The sequence below is a fragment of the Phascolarctos cinereus genome, unplaced genomic scaffold, assembly GCF_003287225.1.
Source record: "Phascolarctos cinereus isolate Bilbo 61053 unplaced genomic scaffold, phaCin_HiC Scaffold_7;HRSCAF=346, whole genome shotgun sequence".
In the NCBI taxonomy this organism is placed as follows: domain Eukaryota; kingdom Metazoa; phylum Chordata; class Mammalia; order Diprotodontia; family Phascolarctidae; genus Phascolarctos; species Phascolarctos cinereus.
In genome coordinates this window covers 176,931,029-176,949,868 of record NW_027556180.1, presented here as the reverse complement: position 1 = coordinate 176,949,868, position 18,840 = coordinate 176,931,029, and the positions used below count along the sequence as shown (strand labels likewise).

General features: G+C 42.4%; 1 long non-coding RNA gene across 1 annotated transcript; it reads left to right on the top strand.

The window, feature by feature from the left end:
• The first annotated feature begins 268 nt into the window (after window positions 1-268).
• Window positions 269-1,875, top strand: LOC144454857 (uncharacterized). Its single transcript, XR_013483422.1, has 3 exons — window positions 269-443; window positions 552-722; window positions 1,708-1,875. It is a non-coding gene; the product is annotated as an uncharacterized LOC144454857 (long non-coding RNA).
• Window positions 1,876-18,840: the final 16,965 nt, after the last annotated feature.

The window sequence follows — 18,840 nt, the reverse complement described above, 5'->3', positions numbered from 1 at the left end:
ATGGACTTAGTTGGGAAGGAAGTGGGAGTGATGGATGGACTCTGCTTGGTCTCCTGCCCCTCTCAAACTGGAGCTACCATTTATTGGGACAAGCCAGCTGATGTTGTGGTCTGGGCAAAGTGGCATCCCCATGACAACCAGGCTAGGAACAAACACTAAGGCAGTGCATGACAAACTGAAACTTAGGGCTGATAACTAGGGTGCCATATAGGGAAATGCCTTTCTCAAGCTGGGGCCCCACACCCAGAGATAAGCTGAGAAAGCAGATTCTAGGGGCCTAGCCAACCCACATTCATTTCAGATCAGAGGCCTGAGAGATTGTCAGACCAAACCAAACAGAATAAGGCAGCTGACTCCAAATTCTACAAGAATTGTGTCAGTGAAAAGGAGTGAACTAAGAAGGACCGGGGTCTACTTCCATTTACATTTCATGAAAGACTAAGGTTAGCATTTAAGACCTCTTGTGATCTTTCAACTTACCCCTTTGGTTATTTTAAGCCCCTCTGGTCACTAGGAATCAGAAAACCTAAAAGATGATATGCATATTTCAGAGCCATCAAGACAGAAGATGGGAAACCTGTATGTAGCCTTTCCTCCAAGAAATCTGGACCAGAGGATGATACCTTGGCTTTTCTTGTACCTAGAGCCAGATAGAAAACCATTGGCTCAGAAGGGTCCTGCCAGCTCTGTACTAGTAGGAACCCCACCTCCCAAACCCCATGGTAAGACAAGGTGTCCTGGGGGCCACCTAATTTTATCAGTGTTGTTTTGATTTTTTTTTTTACCTTGGTTTTGCTCAATCATAAACTGAAAGTTGCAAGGGATGTCAGAGGTCATCTAAGTCCATCTCCCTTACTTTATAGATGAGAAAACTGTAGTCTAGGATTAAGTGACCTAACAAAAGTTACACTAGTAGTAACTTAATGTATGGGTTATGGTTTAGTTCAGTCTGAGGTTCAGCAAATTCATGCCTTTTTCAGTTCAGTTTAATCATCATAATTTTGTTGTATATTTGAAAGGAACAGCGAGTTGTGCATGGTAGATTTGCAGTTTCATGTACAATCATATTTCTAATTTGCTATGTTATAGAAATGCTTGTTTTATTCCATAAAATTTAAAAAATTTAAGGAAACAGCAGCATCACATTTTTCTCTGCTCTCACCAATAGGAGAGGTGGCATGCTGGCTGAAGTGTTTCTTGCTTTGGTCCTAACCTTAATGGAAGGGGATTAATTAATGAATAATGCATTTGCATAGGTCATTTGGGTACCCAGGGCCCTCCCAAAGGATGAGTGTGGTCCGAGGAAAATTATATTGTGCGCATCACCTCCCCCCCAAAAAAAATTGCCAAAGAAATCAGGTTAAAATAAATATTGAGGCCAACCTGAGAAGGAAATAAGCTGCTAAAAGGTGAACACATAGCTTAAGGCAGGGTGTGTGTCTGGAGAGAGGTTGGGGGTTTGCCTTGATGTCTGGGGGAGATGGGCACTGGCCTGATTATGCCCATATGGCTTTGTTTGTTTTAAGCACCAGTTGAACAAGATACTGCCATTCTTCTTGGCTGTCTGCCTCCCTGAGTCAGCTTGGAAGCTTTCCTCACCCCAGGTTCTGGCCTGGGGTGATTATCTCTATTAGCATATCCCAGACTATAGTTCTTTTGACCTTTATTACCAAGCTGCAAGGAAAATACATTATTTGGTTTCCGTAGGTCTGTTGTTCAATGACCAGTTTTCAAGGTCTACAGAGTGGCAGAAGAGGGTGGCAGATTAAGGCAAGAAGAAGGAAACCTCTGTCTTGGTTGAGAAATCAAGGAGTCCCTGCTGTCACCCTTCAAAACAGATAATGTATAAAATACTGTCGATACAGCCAGAGACTGTTAATAATAATAACAATGACAATGAAAACTAACGTTTATATAGTGCTTACTATGTGTCAGGTGCTGTGCTAAGCACTTTATAATTATTATCTTAATTGATCTTCACAACAATCTTGGTGGGAGCTATTATTATCCCCATTTCATAGATGATGGAACTGAAGCAGAGGGTAAGTGATTTGGCCAGGATCATACAACTAGTTAAGTGTTTGAGGCCAGATTTGAACTCAGGTTTTCCTGACTCCAGGCCAAGCACTCTATCCGCTTCACCAGTTCTGCATTCAGGTAGCAAAGTAAGGAGACATCTTTGCTAAAGCAAGTGAAAGACTTTTTTGTCGTCTTTCTCTGAGGTAAGCAGAGTAACAAAGAACTAAAACATTTGTTATACCCCTCTCTGTTCTGACTCCCTCCCCAACCCTCACATCCACTTGGTTACTGCTTCTTATTGATTTTGCCGTAGAAGCATCTCCATCCTTTCTTTCTATCCCTGATGCTACCACTCTAATCCAGGTCCCCATCACCAATCAATCACCAAGCACTTAAACTGCCTATGAGGTGCCAGGCCCTGGGGATGCAAACACAAAAATGAAACAGTCCCTGTCTACAAGTGTCTTAGATTCTATTATGGGAAACAACACTTATACACCTAAGTACAAAATATATACAAAGTCAAGACCAGGTAAATTTGTCAGGGGAGGTGACGGGAGGCACTAGTAGTTGGGAGGGAATCAGGAAAAGCTTCATGTGGGAAGTGGTATTTAATTAGAACTTTGTTGGAAGAAGAGATTATAAGAGGTGGCTATGAGGGGGGAGAACATTTCAGGAACTGGGGGAGAGCCTTTAAAGTCACCAAATTAAGAAATAAAAAAAAACCACATATGAGACTAGCTCTGGAAACTGTGTGACCATGGGCAAATCATGTACTTTTGGTCTGCCTCACTTTCTTCATTTGTAACAAATAGGCTGGTGTGGCTGGACTATTGAGTATGTGAAGAGAAATGATGGATACCAAATATGGAAAGTTAGGTTGGAGCTAGATTGTGAAGGGCTTTACATGCCAAAGAGAGGGGTTTGTATTTGATCCTAAAGATTCTTGAGCAAAGGAATGACCTGATCAGACTTATACTTTAGGAATATCACTTCAGCATCTACAGGAATGGGTTGGAAAGGCATACAATTAGGATGCTTCTGAAATCATCCATGAAAAAGATGATGGGGCCCTGAACTGCACAGGAGGTATCTGAGTAGAGAGAAGGGGATGGATTCAGGCGGAAAGGTAGAGGCACAAAAAGTAGGATGTGGCAATTGGACTTGGGGTGGTGGTAAGGAAAAGTGAGGACTCAAGGACCACTCAAAGATTATAAGCCTGGAAGACTAGAGGCACCCTTAACAAAAATGGGGAAGTTTGGAAAAGGGGTTAACTAAATTATTCTAACAATAACGTACCTGGCTCACCACCTTCGATCCATCATACATATCATACATCCTGCTGCCAGACTAGTTTTTCTTTAACGTTTCACAGAATGTAAGAGTTGGAAGAGACCCTGGCAATCATCCAATCCAATATCTCCTATTTTTGGGGGTGAAGAAACTGAAGCCAAGAGAAGGGAAATGATTTACCCAAGGTCATACAGGTAGTAAGAAACAGGGCTAGGACCAGGGTCCAAATCTTCCATCTTCCAGCCTGGTTCTCTTTTCCCTTCATCTTCCCTATTTATTTCCTACAATAATAGTTTAAATTTATATAACATGCTAAAGTTTGCAAATAGTGTCATTTGATCTTCACAATGACCCTGTGAGTTAGGTGCTATTTTTATGTCCCATTTGACAAATGAAGAAACAGAGACTCAGAAGGGTTAATGACTTACATCTACACAGCTAGTGTCAAGGGCAGGGTTTGAATCCAGGTCTTCATCAAACACTCTATCTACAACAGACTTTTGTTCCCTTGATCCCTATTGCATCAAGTTGGAACTCTTCTGCCAGACTTTTAAGTTTTATTACACCTTTTTGTTTTTATAACATAATTCTTTCTTTTTAACAGCTCTCCTCTTTACCGCTGAACCCTTCACTGTAACAAAGAAAAGCATTTAAGCAAAGCCATCTGATATGGCAATTGTAACTAACAGATGTACATGGATTTCAAATCCTCACATTTTTCCCTTCTTGTCTTCACTGAAAGGAGGAAGGTCTACTTCCTTACAGTTTTCTAAGCCTAAAATTTCCTTATAATTTATCAGAGTTCAACTGCTTTTCCATAGTAAAGGGAGTCCTTGGCTAGATCCTGGCTTACAAATGGAGGTAGTCAATTTCTCTCTGATCTAGTCTTAGAGTTGCCTGTGGACACTGAGAGATTAGTTGATTTGCCTGTACATGTCACAGGCAGGAGTTGAACCTGGATTTTCTTGGCTTGGAGGCCATTTCTCCATCCGCCATGCCATCTCATTTCCTAGTGTAATCATATTCTACATCCATATACGACATCTAGCCCAGTCTTTCACCTTTATAATGATGGTGGTGGACATTAGCAGTGGAGTTAAAGGGCCCAGGTTCAACTCAGAGTTCTGACATTTATAAGCTATTTATAAGCTGATCCTGGTTAGTCATTTCAATGCTCTCAGTCAGTTTCTGGATATAAAATGACTTTGTAAATTAAAAAGCACTATATGAGTAAGTAGTTGTTAAGATCAATATTAATAATAATACTACTGGAGTACTTTAAGATACTGAAGTATCAAAGAAAGATTCAGTTACATTCAGTTCAAGGCTTCTTAAACTTTTCCCACTCTAGACCTTTCTTTCCACAGTGTTGCATGGCCTGAGAGCATGCAGTGTGCATTCTTTGTGCTCAGAACCAAAACTGCAGTGAAGTTACATTATGCAACACAGGCAAGCACTGCCAGAAACACCTAGATTCATTACTTGTTTGATTCATAATTAATTTTTGGTCACTTTGTGTTCAGAAACCTTTTACTGTTGCCAAATTTCTCAAGACCCCATAGGAGGTGGCAACCCACAATTTAATTAGTGCTACATATTAAGGAAGGAAAGTGGACTCCAACTAGATTTGACAAAATTTCCCTTCTGTGATTTTAACATAAAGGCAAATTTCATCTTGCAAATGAGCAAATACCCATATGGCTATTTATGAGAGTTTGCAGTCAACCTCTATGAGATTTTTCTACACCTTTTTCTTTGTCTTTTGGAAAGGAGCTATTGCAACCAATACAGTCTTACTAAAGACCCAAACATCATAAACCTATAGTGATTAAATGCCACTGAACACACATAGAACAGTATTGTATTTTGGCTATGTTTTATTCGGCTATATGATTAAACTTTTTATAACCTGTATTTTTTCTTCAATCTTCAACATATCATTAAAACCAATTTATCAAAAGTATTTAATATGTGCTGTGAGGGGCAGCTAGGTGACGCAGTGGATAGAGCACTGGCCCTGAAGCCAGAAGGACCTGAGTTCAAATCCAGCCTCAGACCAAACACATGACACTTACCAGCTGTGTGACCCCTGGGCAAGTCACTTAACCCCAACTGCCTAAAAAAAAAAAAGTGCTGTGGATACCCGCACAAAAAAATGAAACAATCCCTACTCTAAGTAGCTTACATTCTTTGGCTTAAGTAAAGGGTGGTGAGGGGCAGCTAGCTAGGTGACACACTGGATAGGACACCAGTCCTGGACTCAGGAGGATCTGAATTCAAATCAGACTTCAGACCTCTACTAGCTGCATGAGCCTTGGCAAGTCACTTAATCTCAAATACCTCAAACCCCCCCCCAAAAAAAAAACCCCAAGACTGACAGTGGATAGCCAAGTCAGAGTCAGGAGGATAGGTTTGAGATCTATCTCTAACATAATGGTTTTGTGACCCTCAGCAAGTCACTTAACCTTTCTAGATAATCAAGCTGCTCTAGGATCTGCAATGGAAAAGGGTGAGTTTCTGCAAAAATGAAATGACAATTCTAGCTAAAAAAAAAAAGCCTCCAAGCCTGCCTTCCTTTTAGTGGTAGGAAGGTATTTAATGATTAAAGATTTCTTTATAGCTTTTCTTCCTACATTTACACAGACAAACAAAAATTTGAGCTCTGTGATCCCATCCGTTTTTAGGTGCTAGTGATGAAGCTAGAATGAAAGTTCAGGTGCCTCCTGACTATCATTTCAAAAGAGCAAGGATTTAATGAGAATCTACCAGGAGTTCAGCATTGCTCAGACTGTGATGGCCCCCGCTTTCAAGTAATTTATAATATAGTCAGAGAGACGACTATTAGCACAGATGTAGGAAGTAAAGAAGAATAAGGGGTAGCATGCATTAAGTGGTAAGCGCTGTACTATAGAGTTGAAAATAAATTACTGGACATCTGAGTAGTTGCAGAAGGGTCATGTGTGGAGAAAAAAAGAATTTGAGATGGTCCTTGAAGTACAGGCAGACTTCTGGAATAACATATGCAAAGCCATGGAAGTGAAAATAAGTATGGGGGTGGTCAGGCAATAGTGATCAAATTGGCAAAGTATAAACATTAGGGAGAAAAGAAATTGGATAGAAAGGTCTTAAAATCAGTAAGATTTTACAAAGCACCTGGTATTAGGCTGTGAGCTACTTAAAAGCAAGGGCTGTTGATTTTTTAAATCCCTTCTTTGTATCCCCAGTACTAGCTACTCAATGAATGCCCGTTGACTTGATCTGCTATATCAGGCACTAAGGATACAAATCCAAAAGTAAGACTGTCCCTGCCCTCATCTGATTACATTCTATTGGAGAATAAGAGTTCAGACATGACATGAGAGGAAATGGAAAGTTGCTACAGGTCTTGAACAGGGTTGTGTTATAAGGAAAGTTGTATTTTAGGAATGATAAGTCATGTTGGCATTACTATGTATGATGGATTTCAAGGACAAGAGTATTGAGACAAGAAGACAATGATGAATCTGGTAAGGATGATACTGTAGAATGGAAAGAAAGAAGCAAATCTAAAAGATGTTTTAAAGAAAGAATTGATGAACTTATAATAAACATTTCTGAAGTGGAAATGAATTTTTGAGGTTATTTAATTCCAATCCCACCAGTTACTTGCATATTAGATTGGATGGTAGGGCTGGAAAGGGGCTCATGGATGATACTGTCCAATTTCCTCATTTTGCATTTAAGGAAACTTGAATGTGAAAGACAAGGGAGGAGTCAAAGATAAAACTAAAGTTTTTTTGTGGAAGGATTGGAAATGGTGCAATTGACAAGAAGGGAATTGGGAAAGAAAACTTGTTTTTAAGAAAAAGATAATTTCCAATGTATTATATAAGAGATGATGGAGATGCCCTTTTTGAATCTACAACTAGTATCAAGGCAAGCCCTTCCCTGGGGCAAGAGTGAGGAGGAGGACAACCATATAGAGATTAATATGGCCAGAAGTTATGAGGGTAGATGCAATTTTGAGGGAATGAGTTTTTGTTTTTGTTCTTTTTTTGGCTAGGCAATGGGGTTAAGTGACTTGCCCAGGGTCACACAGCTAATAAGTGTTATGTGTCTGAGGTCGGATTTGAACTCAGGTCCTCCTGAATCCAGGTGCTCTATACACTGTGCCACCTAGCTTCGAGCCCCCCTCCCCCGCCCCCCAATGAGTTTATACGGAAAAAAGTAAAGGGACAAAGAAAAAGGAGCTGCAGAAAAACTACAGTTAGGTGAGAGGAATAAGTACCAGTAAAGGACAGGAGTCCATATTCAATAAACATTTATGAAACATCTACTATGTGCCAGGTATCCTGCTAAGTGCTGATGATACAAATACTCTAAAAACATTTCCTGCCCTCGAGGAGTTTACAAGAGAGAAAACAAGACACAAAAGAAAGTTGAAAGGTGACTGGGGAGAGACTTATGGAGGAAGGAAAAAAGGCATGGTGGAAGTCAAAGAAGGTCAAAATGGGAGAGCCAGATGGGGAAAGAGAAGATGTATGAAGAGATGTCTGTCCTGTTCCCCTCCTTAAATGGAGAAATTTATGGCTCCATCTTCCAATCAGAGGTATGGGTAACAAGACTGGTTGTTAAAAACAAAGGAGATTAAGAAAAACTGCTCAGAGGTAGCAAAGCCAGGGTAGTGAGATATTGCAGAAAGCATAATAGTTTTAAGAAATACAGGCTTTGAGAACGTGTCAAAACCCAGAGAGTTAGTAGGATAAAGACAGAAAAAAGGAGATTGAACTTTGGGCAACTTTGAAAAGTTTTCGGTAGTGGTAGAGTTGGATGTAGGTTGTGAGGGATTACAGCAGGAATGGGAAGAAGAAACAGAAACACTCAGTGAAGACTCATCCCTCCCTCCAACCCCCCTCCCCAATTTGAAGAGAAAACAAAAAATAGTTAAAGGCAATGGGATCAAACAAAAGTTTACAAAACAAAGTTTAAACTTTACCTAAGATGAGCTCAAATTTTTTGGGAAGTATTATTATACCTTTGACCTGTGTTGACTAAGCAAACATAAATCAGAAGCAGAGCTACAGATAAAAGATTCGTTTTTAACGATAAATAAGAGATCACAAATGAAGAGGCCGAGAGGGCAAGAACACGTCCGATATTGGACAACTGTAGTTGCTCAGTTAAATGGCACAGGCAACAGGTAAAAGACCCCTGACTCTTTTGTTCTGTTATTACCCAGTTACCTCCAGTAGCAGAAATTATCATTGCTTTTACAAGGATCCAAGAGAGTACTTTTCTTTGAATAGAGCGCAGGGCTTGCCATTTAGAATATCAGTTAGTGTGCCTTGTGGAAGTCTCATGGGGAAGAGAAGACACCTGGATGTCCACGTTAAACGTGAAACTTGAGTTGCTCTAATCTTCTGTTAAATAGTAAAGGGAATTCTTATAGGCAAACCATAACTTAGGATAGGGTGAGGCGACCAATCACATCACAGATGACAATTCCATGTGAGACCTGACATTCAAATAATTTCATATCTGTCTCATTGCAATAGACTGCAATCAGAACCTGACTTAAACAGATGATGCACAGTCAACAAAGGCTGGGCTTCTTCCTTTTCTCTTCCATTTCTGACTTATTTCCAGGAGGGATACCTGAAATTAAAACGTATTCTGTCGTAAAAGTAAATACATGCAAATGCAAAAAGCCCCAGAATGCAACTCCAGGGAGGAAAAGGGAGACTTTTTTTCCCCCCCCGATAGATAACACGCCTTCTTTCCAGGGAGTTTTGTTTGGACGGTAGATGGGCAATCACTCAATAGCTTTAGTATCTGATTAAGAAATCAAATAAATAAAAAAAGGCCCCCCACGAGGGCCTTTTGTCAAAGCCAGAAATAACTGCCTTCATTCTCATTACCTCCCTCCCCCAAAGATACGCACGTGCACTTTAAGGTTGCAAGGGAGCCCAGCTCTTCCTCCACCCCGTTTACCCACTAGCGCGGATGGGCGGTATTTACCCATCGCCAAGCGGCGTGCAACCTTCCCGAGCTCACCGAGAAGTCCTTGAACCATTTCTATCCTTCCTACTGTAGCCTGAGAGCCCGCCGGTCTTTTTGTACCCAGCACTCGCTGGGAGAGGTAGATGGCGAGAGAGTGAGAGCAGCCTCTGAACAACCTGGCCCCCTTTTCTCCCCCTCTCATCACCTTCCCCGCCACGGGGGGCTCCGGCAGAGTTCTCTCTGCCTGGAGGAGCGCATCCCCACTTGGAAGGCTGCTGGTGCCCCCCCTAGCCCAGGCACCTTGAACTCCGTAAGGGGGGGAAAGGGGTGAGGCCGTGCACGGGGCTGAGCTGGGCACCGCGGCAGTCAGGGCAGTCTCTGGCCAGTGTCCCCCTCCCCAAGCCCCCCAGCCAGCTCCTCACGGGCCGGCTGCCCCGGGGCCAGCGGCGTGCCAGGCGAAGCAGCAGAGCCCTGCCCGAGCGGGCGACCGCAAGTGCTGCAGCTCTACACCGTGCTTGTAAGCCTGAGCAGGGCAGTGGGGTGGGGGGAGAGGGCGGGGAAGGTGGGGGGAAGGCCTCCAGTCGAGCCCACCGCGTCACAGCCCGGGCCGGGGGAGGAGCAGCCGAGGAGGCAGCGGCGGCGGCGGCGGCAAGAAGAGGAGGAGGAGGAGAAGGGGAGGGGAAAAGGAGGAGGAAGAGGAGGGAGTTGTGTGCATGGGGGGAGGGGTTGCTGCCGCCGCCGCCGCCGCCGCCGCCACCAGCTCGGGGTTGGTCCGGCTAGGAGCCGGGGAGAGGAGCGGGAGGACGAGAGAGAGGCCAGCGATCTGGGGCCTGGGAGACGCTCGGCCGGCTGGAGGAGAGGAGGAGGTGCAATAGCCGGAGGAGTAGAAGGAGAGCAGCCCCGTCCCCTCGGGAGAGTCCGCCTCCGCCGCGGGAGGGGGAGCGGGAGTGGCGGCGGCGGCGGCGGCGGCGGCGGCAGCGGCAGGAGCAGGAGCAGCGGCAGCAGCCGCGGTAGCGAGAGCAGCAGCAGCAGTAGTCAGCGGCGGCGGTGGTGAGGGGAAGGAGGGGGAGCGGCGGAGACAAAGAGCGGAGCCTCCTCGGGCGGGGGAGCCCGGCCGCCGCCTCCTCCTCCTTCTCCGCCTGGGCTTGAGTGTGCCGGGCCGGCCAGCGGGGACCCCTCCCCAGCTCTCGTGAGTTTGGGTGGGGGACCGCACCCGTGCTTTCTGCCCCAAGCTACCCCACGGTCAGCTCTCAGCGCTCTGCCTGCGCTCTCTCTGCCGAGGGCGTCCCCCCTTCCCCCCATCGCTCGCCCCCACTGGGGAGGTAAGAGCCGGGCCGGGATGGGGAGCGGTGCGGGGAGAGGAGGGGTCGGGGTGCGTGCGTGCTGGGCAGGGGGGTGGGGTGAGGAAGGGGAGAGTCCGTGGGTTTGGGGTACAGGGCACCGCCGGAAACTTGGGCTGATTGAACAGAGTTGATGTGGGGCGCCCCCTTCCCGCGAGGAAAGGTGGATGGAGCTGGGCGCAGGGGGGGGCGTTCTCTTTTGCTCGGATCAGTCCCTTCTCCCCACACCGCGCCCTCGTGCTCTGTGGGGGCGCGGGGAACCCCTCATCTTCACTCAGGCATCTGCACTTTTAAACACCCCTCCCCTCTTTCTTCCCTTCTTCCTTTTCATCCCTACCCGGTGGTCTCTTTTCCTCTCTCCTTTCTTTTGCCTCCTGGGTGGGTGTCGCTGTGTTTTGGAGGTGGAGTGCGTGGGGCGCCCGGGGAGGAGGGGGAAAGGTGGGGGCGGGGGCACGGACCTGGTGGGCTGATTCAGCTCGGGATGGGATCTCTGAGGTGGAGTGGAACGCTGGGGGTGCAAGCACGGGCATTTTGCTCTGTGTCGTTGAGTGACAAGAAGAAGGAAATAGGCTGTGGTAGAGGTCTGTTGGGGAGGGAAGGGAGAATTTGCCCAGGGAGGTTGATGGGGCGGAGATAAAGCAGCGGGTTTAGTCTCTGGGACTCCCGGCTGGTGGTGGCTCCTGACTGGTGGAGGCAGGAAGCGCTGAGCTTCCAAGCCTCCTGGGAAGTAGCTCTTCCTCCCCAGACCTAGGAAGCTCCTTAGGTTTTAGCTGGATCGAGGGTTAGAGAACAAGATACTGCTTGGGGTCAAGAGCAGAAAGAATCGGATTCAAGGGGGAAAATGGAGAGGAAGCAGCAGTATTACTTTAGTGCTTTCTGTTTTGACAATGTTGCCCACAGTGTTACTGTCAGGTCTCATAGAAGTGGCGTTTGCCAAAGGCACGTAACGTGCTGGATTTCAAGTAGTCGGACCTGGGCCACATTATTTAGACGACTTAGTGACACTTGTTACTTGAACCAAAGTTTCTAAATAGTTTTACGTTCTCTCGTATTACAGGAGTCAATTGCAATGTAAAATTACTGTATTGTTTAGGGTTTGGTGTACCAGCTTGCACGTAAACACAACTTATTTTGTGTTGTGTCGAGGGATTTCACTTGCAAAACACTTTAATTGGTAAACTGTAAAAATGCTGGAGAATGCTGGCATCTTTCTGCCGGTGGATACTAAAACACCTGACATAAATGAGCCAAGGATTTTAACAACTTCATATACAGCGGTTTTGATGAACACAACTGGTCTCCATCTATTATGACTTGCTTTGCTTTCCCAACTAGTTTATGATTAATTCATCTCGTTTTCTAATCATCATCTAGATTATAGCTGACTTCCAGATACTGACAACGAGGCGAAATGTATAGGGCAATAGATTGGGAATCAGAAAGGATAGGACCTGTGATTTTACTGAATCAGCTATTTTTTTTTCACATTGAGAGGAGCTTCTCCACATGTTCATTTATTTCTTAATATATTTCCAAACAGACCAATTTTCTTTAACTTGCTACAGAGGATGGAGGAATCTAAACCAGGCAAGAAGCAAGAGAAATCAGAGAATGCATGATACAAAAATCTGTCCAGTGGTGTAGAAGAGATATGCTTAGCAGAATCTTAGCCAATATTCTTGGACCAAACATTGAACATGATTGAATAAGCTATTAATGCAGGTCAGCACCTTTTCTTTAAAATTGTTTCTTTCCTAAACTTCTAGAGATTAAGTGTCGGGGTCAGAGGCAGGACTTTAGGATTGAATTTAGTAGCACTTTCAGGGTCTGTGGCTAGTCTTTATTCACTACACCACAGGGGAGTATAGTTTCTTGAGAAACAGTATGTTGGCAAAGAGCAGGTCCGTTCGGTCATATCTATTTACTAGCTGTGTGACCCTGGTCAAGTCACTTAAACTCTTACTGTTTTCTGGGCAGCTTTCTAAGATTAAGTTGAAGAAAAAGGTGCTGACCTACATTAATAGGGGTTTATTCCATCAAATCACGGTTGCTGACTCCAACACCAGTGCCCCATTCGTTAACTAGGTAGGCAACTCTTTAGTTCTAGAGAAGGGATAGAAGAGATTTTCTCTTGGAGTTCCCTACAACCAGAGGTGTCAAATGTAGGCAGGTCTGGCCAGATTAAAATGTAATTTGGAAATATTTAACAAAATGAGAATACAGTAAAAGATAATGTTATGTTTTAAAACTAAGTCAATATGTGGTCCCTAGGGATCCTTCTGTATGGATTAGTGGCCCTGGGCTTCTATTGGAATGACACGAATGAAATCACAGGCCCAATTCCTGTCCTTCCTAAAACCCAGTTTGTACTAGTTGGAATTTTGCTTTTTGGTAAGTTTCTGGTTATCATATGCTACTGTGAAGGTGCTTAATTACCCTTCTAATTGAAGTCTTTGACCTATGCCAAGCTTCTGAAAATTTCTGAACTTCCATCATTTACACTACTGCTATTTTCCAATAAGCAGCAGAAACTGTGTGAGGGTGTCTTCAAGGCATAAGCTGTCCATAAGCATTAACTGCTCTGGTTGGATTTGTGAGTGGACCTACCTTCTGGGTCTGTACAGATTGTATATAACCTTTCATGATCCCCTAAGGACTCCTTGATTACTTTCTACTACCTGAAACCTTTTACTTTAACTCTGTCCTTTGCATTTATGTAATTTGCTCTGGCTATAGCTCTGCATGATAGGAACACTTTTAATTGGTAAAGCTGCAGTGAACATTGGGGGGAAATGGTGCTTGGGGAGGTGGGTCTATGACCTTAAGAGTGAGATTTAATGACCTTATAATATGGGTGCTTGCTGGGTCTACTATGGAGGAAGTTTTGAGAGCTGGGAAGCTTAGTTTTTTCTTAAATGAACTGGAACCTACCCACAGATCACCCAGCGAGGGAGGAAACTAAAATGAATTCTTGTTCAGATGAATTGCAAATGGGGCCATCAAATTGTTTCTTTATGAAAATGAGTTATGGAAATACTTCAAAGTTTGCTTAAAAGGCCTTTAGCTACAAATATTTGTGAAATGTGCTTGGTAGCCCAGATGCATGAGTTCAGGCAACTCCAGAGTCATTCAAGGCAAATCATTTGAACTGGTTTTCAAAGTAAGCAAGTCAGAGTGGTTTCTTCTTCCTGTATTATTTAATGGTGCAGCTTTAAAACTTAAATAAATCTTTTTTTTTCTGCAATGACTTTTTCACTTTGAATTTTCTTTTCTTTCACTGAAGTAGCATGATGTATCTCTGAAGGCATAATTATTAACCCTGAGCTATAAAGATTAAAATTTTATGCTTATGGATATTTATATGTCAGTTACAAGTTTTATATACATAATTATTTGCTAAAATTATCTTTCTGTACTATTTTCTAAGCATTTTTCATGGATTTGTGATTTCATTGGTGTAAGAGAATGCTCACCCTACACCAGTATAGGTCAGCACGTTTTATGCAACTTATAGACTTAAACTCTGGCCAGAAGCACTCAAAGGTTAATCACTTACACAGCTAGTAAGTAGAATTTGAACCCAGGTCTTGCTGGCACAAGGCCGATTCACTATGCAGTCCACTGTCCACTGTACCACTTTGCTTCATGTTTTCACATATGAACTAAATTTGGTTCCTGAAAATGTTTCAGTGAAAATGGAAGTTGTCAGAATTCCTGCTGACTGGGTCCTAAGGGAAAGCTAAATATCAGCATGAGTACTCAAGGGATGGACATTTTTGACAGATATTTGAGATAGCCAAGCAGAATATACACATTACCACTTTTCTCTGTGCTGCTTTGTGCACTGTAGGTACCTAATTACTAACTTAATAAGGTAATGATCATTTCTGTCTTGAAAGCCAGCTTGGTACAGTGGATAAGAGGAGCTGGTCTTACCTTTTATGTAGACTGGTTTTGTGATTCTGGAAAAATCTTTAACCTCTCAATGCTCTAAACAGTTCTTTAAAACCATAAGTTATAGCGCTATTCCTGATTTTAATTATCAGAGAGTTTCTTCCCTGGGGGTTCCCAACACCAAATAAGCAACAGTTTTACTCTTCTTCTCTTCCCATTCCTTCAGTTTCCATTTCTGCTCTTCCCATACCCCCTTATATTCTTTTTTTTTTCTTTGGAAAGTTGTGAAATTTTGAAAGGGAGCTCCTGTAATATATGACCATATAAGGACCAAAATTCAATATACGTGGAAGATTTTATAATTCTAGTATATAAATGTAAATTGATGTTATTTTTGTTGATTGTGATGACTGAAGCTTTTTATGTCCACAGTCATTTAGCTGCTAAACAACCATATCTGTCTGCAGATGTGAAAATATTCTTCAGTCTTTCATAAGAATTACTATTTTCCTGCATATTGTTTACTTGGCATGCCACTAAAATTATTTCTGTGGAAAAATAAACTTGTAATTACTCAGTGCCAGTAGGCTATCATTTATCGTTAGTATTTGACATTTTAGGATAGCTCAAAGAGATAACTAGCTAAGAAAAAAAATTCCCAAGAGATCCCTTTAAAAATTAAAGAGACCTTAAAAACTCTTTTCCTTGATTTTTTTTTTACCATCAATATCTCATTACCTTGGTGGTTCTTATCATGATACTTTTCTTCTTAGAAACTTTCAATGGCTCCCTTTTTATTTTTCATTCATGTCTGACTCTTTGTGACCCCATTTGGGGTTTTCTTGGCAAAGATACTGGAGTGATTTGCCATTTCCTTCTCCAGTTCATTTGACAGATGAGGAAATCGAGACAGACAGGATTAAGTGACTTATCCAGGGTCACACAGCTAGTAAGTATTTGAGGGCAGACTTGAACTCAAAAAGATGAGTCTTCCTCACTCCAAGCCATCTTTCCATTGCTCCCCCAAGCTGCGCATTAATGGCTCCCTATTGCCTACTAAATGAAGCCAGAACTATGTAACTGATCTTTCAAGTTTCTTTCTACTGTCCCTTTTATGTCTCTACAGTTCCCTGTTCCTGAACATGAACCAAACTTTGTTCATGCTGTTTTCTGTGTTAAAATGTCTACATTTTAAAAATCTTTCCATTTATCATTCAAGGCCTTGTTAGCACAAATGTTACTTATTCATGAAACATTCTCGCATCCCTTCCATAGGATATCATTTTGCCTTCCCCCTATCTCATGGCACTTATAGTCTTATGTCTTGTAGCTATCTGTGTTAGACACCCATCTTACATGGTAAACTTCTCAAGGCAGGAAACTTGACATTTATTTTTATGTGCTTTCCCCTCATTAGCAACTCATTGGTGATACATGTATAGAATGCTGGATTTGGAGACAGAAGACCCAAGTTCAAATTCGGACACTTAGTAGCTATGTGACATTGGTCAAGTCACTTAATAATCTCTTTCAACCTCAATTTTCTCATCTGTGAAATGGGGATAAGGATCAAAGTCTTTGCAAAATTTCAGCAAACATACTTGCTCTTTTCTGCTGTTAATACTTGATTATTTGCTGAATAATATAAGTTTATAGGTGACCATGAGATTTTGTTATGCCTTGAGATTTTAACAAGTTTAAAAACTTGTTCTGAGATCATATTTTAAACTGGGGTTTTTGCTTAAAGGTATGTCTATCATGAAAAAATTCCCCATGCTTATCATATAGCTGTTCTCAGTCATACTGAAAACTTTGTCATGAAAACCAAACCAAACCAAAAAACCTTCTGTCTAGTGAGTGGGTTGAATGTTTTACTTGTTAACTGATTAGATTCTTTCTAGAAGTTAACACAAAGTAGGAAAATTGGGCAGAGTGTTTCATATGGTGCCACCCTGTTGAAATGCCACAAATAAGTTTCTTATCCCTATCTCCGTCATGGGTATTTAGCATACTTAAATGGTGAGGGTTTGACAAGATTCAAAATTTAAGTATAGTAAACTCTTTTATCTAACTTGGTAGGGGAAGGCATTGTTCTGGTTAATAAAATAGCTTATGTGGATTAAATGAGAGGCTGCCTGGTATAATCCTGGCAGTTTAAGTCAGCCAGACCTGAATTCAGGTTTCACCTCTGACACATACTAGCTGTATGACCCTGGGTAACTCACTTAACCTCTCTGTATGTCCCATACAAGTAACACTATCAATTGATCAGGATCCAACCTATACTGGTAGAGCTTTCTTACTGGGAGTTTCCTGTAAAATCACAGGTATATATGTTTCATAAAATCAGAATACAATAAGTTTTGTACTTAATGTTAAAAATATACTGAACATAATTTAATCTTTGCCTGCTCAGGAGGCATTTCGAGAATCTGCAGAGCCTTAAAGTATTATTTTTTTTGTCATTTGTTAGAGAAGTGCTGGTTTAAAGGAATACTGGATAGCAGAAAGGCAACTGTGTAGCTTATGTTAGGACCACCAGTCCTGCCTCACCATGGAAATCTGATGGTGTTCTGAAGAGATTCCCTCTGCAGTTGAGAATAGCTTGTTCTCCTATTTTCTGTTACCAAGCTTTCTGAATTCATTATTTCAGAAAGTCCTGCTGTTTCCAGCAGCAGGATGAGAAATTGGTCTTTGAGATCGATAACTAGTAATGGTTACGATGCAGTTATGGCTGTGGTGAGAACAGACTCATCATATGTCATATAACTAAGTGATAGGCCACATTTGGAATGAGCTGTTTTTAGAATGAATAAAGTTTTAAGCTGGAAAAATGGAAGTTGATGTAATTTAGTTTATTTTCTACGGTTTATACTGTCAGAATCTTGTTTGCACATAGTTATTGTACGTTGTCTCCGCCATTAGAGTGGGAGCTTCTTGAGGGCAGGTACTATTTTTAATTTTTTTTTATTCTGCCTTTCTTAGTATCCCTAGCATTTCATTTAGCACGGTGTGTGACACGTTGTAGTTCCTTAATACTTGTTGACTTAATTTCACTGTTTGGGAGAGAATTTTCTTAAAACATAGATAAATCTGGGTTAGTCAATAGAGATAAGGAATAAGAACTAGATTATGTGATTTCTCTGGTACAAGGAACTCTAGAACTACCAGTATAGATTAGCATCTTCTCTGCCACTAGGAAAGACTTCATGTGGTACTTGAACTGCACCTGGAAAGAAATGAGGAATCCTATGAGGCTAAGGTGAGGATGGAGGGTATTTCAGGCATCAGTGGATGGAAAGGCTCTCTGAGAGATGGAATACTGTGTGAAAAGAGGGAAAAGGGAGAAGGAAAGTCAGAGTCCTACAGTAGCACAGTGAATAGAGTGCCTGGCTTGGAGTCAGGAAGACTTGAATTCAAATCCAGCAGCAGACACTTATTAGCTGTGTGACCCTGAGCAAGTCATTTAACTCTGTTTGCCTCAGTTTCCTCATTAGTCAAATGAGCTGGAGAAGGAAATGGCAAACCACTGTCTTTGTCAAGAAAACTCCAAATGGAGTCATGAAGAGTCAGAGTCCACTTAAAGGACTGAACAAAAACCAGCACGAGTAAGAGAGGTGATCAAGTTTAGAACTAGAATGGTAGTTGTGTGAATGGAAAAGGGGACCAAGTGAGAGAGAAGGAAAAAAAAAGTTTAGAGTTCAGGAAAGAGAGGTTGAATAATGAAGTTGGGCCAGGTTGTTTGGGACTTTCCAAGTCGAAGTGTGGTTTATGTGTTACCCTCAAGCACTGGGTAGCCCCTGAAGTTTGAATAGGGGAGTGACCTTGGTCAGATCTACCCTTGGGAAAAGTCACTTTGGCTGCTCAGTGGAGGATAGTTAGGAGTAGGAAGACACTTAGGGCAGGAAGACCAATTAGGAGGCCAATGCAGTAGCCTAGGTGAAAAGTGATGAGGACTTAAACTAATCTGGTGTCTGCATGAGTAAAAGGGGTTGAATTTGAAAGATGTGAAAGTAGAAAAGACATCTGGCAATTGATTGGATATATAGGGGCTGCTAGGTAAGTGAATTGGATAGACCACCAGCTCTGGAGTCAGGAGGATATGAGTTCAAATCTGCCTTCATAAAAGGTTGGGGGGGAAGATCAGGTATGTGGAATGAGGGATAGTGAGGAGGAAATAGCTGAGGTTATTAATCTGGGAGCCTGGAAAAATAGTAAAACCCTCAACAGAAATAGGGAATTATGAAGATACTGTTGCTCCCTCATTGAATTTTCAGTCTATTAGGAGGATGTGACATGCAGATAGTTATGGCAA